This window comes from Pteropus vampyrus, unplaced genomic scaffold (assembly GCF_000151845.1).
Source record: "Pteropus vampyrus isolate Shadow unplaced genomic scaffold, Pvam_2.0 Scaffold51, whole genome shotgun sequence".
Taxonomy (NCBI): Eukaryota; Metazoa; Chordata; class Mammalia; order Chiroptera; family Pteropodidae; genus Pteropus; species Pteropus vampyrus.
The window spans coordinates 2,806,982-2,814,648 of record NW_011888832.1 but is presented as its reverse complement, the minus strand read 5'-3'; the positions used below and the strand labels follow the sequence as shown (position 1 = coordinate 2,814,648).

The following is a 7,667-nucleotide window of genomic DNA, read 5'->3' as shown; positions in this document are numbered from 1 at the left end:
GTTCTCTTGCGGAAGGCACGCCGGCAAAATAAAGTTGATGGTTTTGTTTGTGTTTAACCCTTCACCTTGGCACTATCAATAGATTGAAGACATCATTTGTATCTGCAAGTGTTTCTTTAATTAAGACCTTCTAAAAATCTTTCCTATTGATTCATTCCATTATCCTATTGATTAACTGCAGTGGATCATGTACTTGATCTTCAGTGGAAGGCAGCAGTCCCCGGCGTCTGCCAGGACTGCAGATGTAGACCACAGGCAGCTGGCGTCCAGCGCCCTGGGCTGGCTGCAGCGTCCTGCGTTCTAATGAGGCTGCGGGGTGGCTCGGTGGGGCTCACCGTACACCGCTGAGAAAGCCAGTCGTCCCCTGCTGGAGGGGTGGCCGGGCATGACGCATTCCTTCAAGTTATTCATACTGCAGCCACTTAGCAAGCAGTGGGGTTGGGGGAGGGGGGGTACTGCAGGCGAGGGTGGGGGAAGGGGAGGAAGGGTTCTGAATTTGGACGCATCTGAATTTGGACGTTTGGAGCTTTGAAGCAAAAAACTCAGAAATCTAGGTGCTCGCATGGTTCAGAGACAGGACCCAGGCCCTCCATGTTGATCAGCTCCCTCACCAGACTGGCTATCCGTGTCACGACGGGGCTTCTCCCCATCTGCCCAGCTCGGAGAGAAGAGGTGGCCACTTTTTTACCTTCTGCCACTGGACGTGGATCGAAATCATTCCCTAGTATTAAAAAATGAAGAAACCTGTGGCTAAACTAGTTCCTAAACTTTTGCGTTTTGAGATATTCCTGAATATTGGTAGTCGGAAAGAATGATTCTGGCTGGAGTTTAAGGAGAGAAGGACTTTAAAAAGCTGGATTTTGGTATTCTGGGGCACGTAAAATCAAATGAGATAAAGCACTCAGCACGTGGTAGGTGCTCACTTAATAACCTCGGAACTGTTGACCTGCCAAAAATGTATTTTTCTTCCTCTCATACTTGTCCTCCTGCCTCCCCTGTGCATACTCCGCCTCCCCATCCTTCAAATGGGACAGAGCAGCTGGCGCCACGGGTCAGGGTGCCGTTCTTCCCAGATGGAATCCAGCAGAAAAGAGTAAGCACAGCGCAGGGATGCAGGACAAGAAGCAGATTAAATGAAAGGACGTGGTGGCTTTCTGCTCTGGCTCTTTAGTAAGCCAAGTAATTAATTTTTACTCTCCAGAGTGAACAACCCTAAGACTTTCTAACATCTCACTTAAGCAAGGTCCTAATGGTCTTCATCCTCAAGGTCAAGCTTGGCCAAGGTTTCCAGTAACGTGTGTGGTCCCCAGGATTATGCCAGTGGCTTTTGTTTTGTTTTGTTTTGTTTTAATTATTTATGCCTACAGTAGTACTTGGTCTTCCTAGGTGGTCTCCCATCCAAGTACTAACCAGGCCCAACCCTGCTTAGTTTCCGAGATCAGACATCGGGCTTGTTCAGGGTGGCATGGCCATAGACCATGGACCGTGGCTCCCCTGGGGCGCGAACCCAGGACCCCCTGCGTGTAAAGCAGACGTGCTGACCGCTACGTTGTGGAACCACGTCCAACCAGTGGCTTCTTTTTAGCCCCTGAGACAGGGAGTCAGAAGGCTCCTGCCTGCGTGTTGGGGTTGAGAACGTGGGGCGGGAAAGCTGGTGTTTGCTGGGAGGTACTCTCCTTTAGAATATGCATACGTAAAAGAAGAACTTCCTAATTTATAGAATTGAAAAAATCCAAATCAAGTGCAAATTCAGGGCTGATTATGTTTCTTCTACGGGCCGTTATTAATAGCCAGCGATTTGTGCCAAGCCAAATGCTCAGTTTCCCTTGGCACCAAATGTCCTGTTTTGAGCATCCTCCATTCTGGCTGGTGAGATCACATTGTACAATGAAGAGACTTCTTTCTCAGGCCTCCCAACCGGCCCTCCCAACTGCCACTTCCTCCTTGGTAAGCTTTTTTAAATGCCTTTTTTCTACATTTCGATTAAATTCATCATTGTATAGATAGTGTACTCGTCTCCAAAAAAAAGGAAGACACTTATTTAGATCTCAGTGTACTTTTCATAAGGTAAATTACTTAGAAAATATGGTAGGAAACCATATTTTCTAAGGCTCAATATTTCTGTGTTTGCTTTTGCAATGAGCATGTTTTAAATTAACATGTAATTTGTGCTAACAAAAATCATCTTTTTGAAAGCCCTGAGAAGTATAAAACAGAAAGGTCTTCTACAATTTCACCACTTGAAGATAACCACTATGAACATTTTAATGTATTGTCTTCTAATCTTTTTTTCAGTGCATATGTACATACAGACATACTTTTTAAAGCAAAATCAGATTCATAACTTTTATAACTTGCCTCTTTTCACTGATTATATCATGAGCTACTTTTCATCTTTAAATATTCCCTGAGAACATGTCTGTTAATAAAAACTAGAATTCCCTTTTAGGCCATATCTATTTAATTTTTCTCCTTTTGTTGCATATTTAGGTCGTTTCCGATTTTTTCCTCATATAAAATACCGGGGTGAATATTCTTGTCTGAAAATTTTGCCTGGATCTTTATCACCTTAGGACAGATTCTTAGAAATTGAATTCACTGGGTCAAAGGATATGTACATTCTTAAAGGCTTCTGGTATTTATTGCCAAAATGTTTTTCCAAAAGGTTGAACCAATTATGTTGGCTCCTCCAGCAGTCTATGAGTTTGCCTATTGTACCTTTATCAGTACTGCAAAGTGTGTGTGTGTGTGTTTTGTGTGTGTGTGTGTGTGTGTGTGTGTGTGTGTGTGTAAACTGTTTCGATTTGATAGATTAGGAAAGCAGTATCTCCTTGACTTTATTTTCTTTTGATTACTAATGAGTTAGAAGTATTTTCTTATACTTAAATGGCCATTTATATTTCTCCTTTTGTGAAATATTTATCCATGTCTTTTGCCTATTTTTATTGGAATGTTTGACTTTTTGATTTGAAGATTTTTTTTCTTTTTAATTAAGAATTATGGCCCCTTTTCATAGATGATCAGATTACATTGTTATAGGTAACCAGATTAGATTTTTCCTGTAGACGCCTCGAGTTATAGTTGAAATATCTATTGATAATGACAAGTTATTAATGTATTTTTTACATTAAAAAAATGGCTAGTTTGCTTCTGATAAAAAAGATATATGAGAAAAAATCTGGCAGTGCCAGTTCAGCTTGAGTTAACTATCCCAGGACACTATCAGCACTTTATTACAGTTGTCAAAAAAAAAAAAAACCCAATAATTTTATTGTTTTGATTATTGAGATCTAGCCACAGATCAACTGAGCAATTAAAATCTCTAAATAACATTCTCTGAATTGTCAAACAAAGGATCGGTTCCCAATGGAAAGGACTTTTTTAAAAAAAAAAGAAGAGTTTTCTCTGTACTGTCTCTGCCAGTAAATGGTCGCACTAATTGGAATATACAGAAATTTTTTACCAGTTTAACAATGCATGACATCCTAATAAGATTGCGATGACAAGCTTTTCTTTTTATGAAAGGTGATGTTGCTGCATGGGCTCGTGTGTCTTCTCATGACATGTTATAAATGAAAATTTTTAGAAGAAATTAATCTGCTTTACTAGATCTTGTCTGTATATGAAATTATTTCTTAAAAGCAGGACAACAGAATCTTGATTTCTGTTGTTTTCATTAAAGTACTTGGAATAATATATTTTAAGGAATCTGGGAGTTGACTAGAAAAAGATCACAATTAAATGCATATTAAACTGCTCGTCCCAAATCCCCCTAATCTGCCACTCGAAAGTGCGGAGCCCAATTCCCCGTCTCAGGTGGCTGGCTGAGTGCAGGCTTGGGACAGTTAATGACAATCTTCCAAGACAAGCAGGACTTAACATCAATATCCCTCTCCCCGATAATCTATATACTCTGGAGGTGGTGAGCTCAGGCAGGGTTTTGATGATTTTATGATGGCTTGTGTATATTTACAGTGTGTTTAAAATACTCTTTTTAATTATCATTTGAGTGACAAAGCTTAATCTTTCGATCTTTATCTGCACCTCCTGCTGATGTATGTTTGTTAGGTAACTAAAAAGCGGAAATTTAACAAAGCCAGAGCTTTATGCCAGTAATAAGACCGAGGAGTCAATAGATGATTAACCTGCCTTTCTCTCCTCTCCATGAGAATAAAGGAGTCACTTTATAAAATCTTTGAAGGTGGCCCGGATATTTTAAAGCAGCATCCTAGACCCATAGAACAGCTTTACGGAAATGAGCAATGCTTGAATTGCACAAAGCAAGTATGTAGGGAAAACAGTATCAGAAAATCATTTGAATACTGTTCTTCAAACATGGCGATATAAACCCCCATCGAAGCTGCCTGTGTCCTACGTACTGTATACATATATTTTGCGTGTTCATGCATAGATACAGATGAATATAGATGCATATATCTGTAGTGAATACATTATATACATATAAATTACCATGTGGAGTTAAGTGGCATGTGTGATTGGATCCTGATTTTCGTTAGATTTTTAAGGGCTAAGTAAATGGGGTACAGTCATTATTTAGCCTGTCATAGCCACACCTTAAAGTGCTTCTTCAGTATTATTTCATTTGAAACAGGACGAAAGGCCGGGGTTGTTCTTCCTTGCCACGTGTGTAAATAATGGATGCTTAGGATTTAGAATTAAATATTGAACCTCTGTCTTGATTTTCCAGAGTGATGGGGCACAACCACTATCCTTTTCGAAAGCTCTTGTTTTATATAATAATAGATCAGAATTTTTAAGCAAAAGCAGAGGAAAACAATTTCGGTTCACCAGCCTCTACGGTTATTGACATATGTGACTAACTGGTAAAGTTAATGAATATCATCATCCTCATAAAAAAAAAGGGACTCCAGGCCGCCTAAGACTCTTCTCAAAGAAATCTTAAAAGTCATGGATTGATTTACAGATTTAGTGGGATATTAAAGGCTGAGGTTGTGCCTGAATAAGATAAGCATTCTATATTAGACTGCGCTGGAGACAGCCCTCACGTGGCCAGGTGATTTTATTGACATCTCAGAACTAAGGACCATAAATTCTGCCATCAGGCAATACACGGTCCTAAGAAACAGGCATCACGAATGCTCACACTGCCTTTGGCAATAGGCAAGCGTCGAGTCGAAGCAATACACCCCAGACCAAGCCCAGCGCCCATAGAGTCGTCGTCACCCGTTTCAGCCTTGATATCGGGAAGCACAGCTGCCATTTGTAGCTCATTCATTTTTCTCAAGCAGTGTTTCTCTAGTATCACCAGTGAGTCACACTCAAGGCTATGTATGCATCCCCAGCCACCTCCCCCACCAAGCTGCTAACATCAAAACAATGCTTACATGATTGCCACTCTGAGATTTAGGCAGCAGTAGGACAGCGTAGAGTTTGTGCCTAGACAGGAGTTCAGCCAGACAGGAAAGAAAGCTCACTGCGCCCCCTCGGTCAGGCAGGCGTCTGTTCATATTCAGAGAAATCGTCAAAGGCAAAGGATGATGAGCTGAAAAACGCAGATAGCCAGCGTGTGGGTAGGTGACGGGTGTGGGGAGGGGAGCCGAGTCAGAGGAAGAGGCAAGCAAGGTCTGGGGGCCAGGATGGCAGGCAGTTGGATCAAGAATCCAGATGAATGGATTTGGGAAGAAAAGATCAAAGACTGAGACAAAGTTCTGGGCCAAAAGGGGTCAGGAAACCAGACCAGAATGTCTTAACAATGAAAAGCAGAAATCGAGTTAGGAGACGGGCAGAGATACACCCAGGGGGGGCAGTGGGGGCTGCACACCCCCCTCTCCCGCTCGCCCCCCACCCCACCGTGCCGGCATCAAGGAGGTGCATTGTCTGTAGAAGATTTAAAAACAATAATAAAACTGACAAGAGTCAGCCTGCTTCTCATTATCACCATTCTCCATCGATTGTAAACGTCAGCGATAGAATACTCTCTAAAAAAGTCTTGTTTTGGTCTAATTTCTACACAATTTCTGAATTACTCCTGAAGTTTACTAACATTTGTGTATGTGTGTATTTATATTTACGTATATATAATGCTTCAAATTAGCACATTTTAGTAAGATAGCCTTTAGTAAACGTCGTATTATACATAGACATTAATTCAGAGAATTCACAGTTATGCAGTCAGCGAGCGGCACACACACACTCAACTACACCCATTCGAGAGTAAGTTCATTCCCATTTGACTTTGTTTGAGCTCCCTTCAGGTGTAGTTTATGTCTCCAGACACTATGGTGCCACACATCCCCACATATAAACAGAAGGTTGAAACTAGACAGTGACAGTGATTGAGACAAAGAGACGGCACTGGGGCTACGCTCCCATACCATGTGATCAGGCCAAGGTTTCAGCTTCGTTTACAAGTTAAAAGAGTGGAACACTTTATGAACTACTCCGTGTAATATATTTTTTTTATTTGTTGCATGAAAATGTTTAATTCTCTACATGAAATATTTGACTGAATTCGAATAATATTTCCAAGTTGGAATTTATTCTTCGTTCATCAGTCATTTTAAACTGAATAATCAAGAACATCAGTGTTGTTACTGATAAGGATGGGATTGTTTGCTGAGAGGACTTTCGTTCCGCAGCAGAGAGGGGCCTACAAAGTGAACTGCCACAGGTGCGATGTGCTACGCATGTCCCTAGAGATGCTGACGAGAGCCTCGGGAGTTCGGTGGCTGCCGGTACAGTCGACAATGTAGAGGGAACGGAAGCCCCGGGCGGCCGACCCGAGGAGGAGGCGCCATCTGAGCTTTGCGGCCCAGTGGTTTCTCCCCGCGCTCTTCGGCGTCTGAACTGGCCCCCGAGCGAAGCCAGGGCTGAGGCCACAAGAGGGAATGAGAAGTAAAGTCAATGAGAGTCGAGGCTTGAAACGAATGGTGGACGGACTGACTGCCACGGTCACTCCGTGCGGATGGCAGCCCAGGTGACTGCCGAGGAGCGGGCTGTGCTGTGAGATGACCCCAAAGCAACCCCGAAACGGCCGCCAAACGGACAGAGCAGTGGACAGCTCGGGGCAGCAGAGGTGGGCCGGCCCTTTTACAGCCAGTGCCCTGGAGCAGGACCTGGCACTAGAGACGAAGACAGTAGGCCGGGCAAGGGGAGGGTGGACATTTCCAGCTGGAGCACGTGCGTCTTTTATCAGGAGGCTCAGCCGCCGCTCACCTCCGGCCGGTGATCATCGCGGGGCGGGTGGGGGAGGGCGAGGCGCGGATTTGGCTCGAGAAGCAGATCTTCCACTCGCTCGAGCAACGCCAGAAATTCGCAAGAGCCGGTACTGTTGGGGCCGAAATAACTTGTGAGCTAAATGTGGCCCCTCAGCCACCATTTTGTCCCCTCCGTGCCAGAGTCTGAAACGGTTTCGGGTGGCTCCGCTGCCCACCAGCGGATGGTTTCCATGCTTTGGAGTACTGCAGAGGACTGATGATCACGCCGACTGTTAAAGACAGTGTCGACTGTTAAAGACAGTGTCGGAATGACCGACCATCACAAGAACAGTCACAGCCGGGGAAGAGGCGACATGAATAATAAAAGCTGTCGTCGACTGAGCTGATCACGGAGTGCCAGGCATTGTGCTTCGTACTTTGCTTCCACGCGTGACCCCACCGCGTCCTCACAGCAGCTCTCGGGAATAG

The 7,667-nt window shown here is 43.7% G+C and overlaps 1 protein-coding gene and 1 pseudogene across 1 annotated transcript in view; one reads left to right on the top strand and one right to left on the bottom strand.

Annotated features, from left to right (window-relative positions):
• The window catches only part of FTO (FTO, alpha-ketoglutarate dependent dioxygenase), a 343,678-nt gene that overhangs the window by 305,961 nt on the left and 30,050 nt on the right, over positions 1–7,667 (top strand). The window lies entirely within an intron of this gene.
• Positions 1,359–1,477, bottom strand: LOC111739631 (annotated as a pseudogene).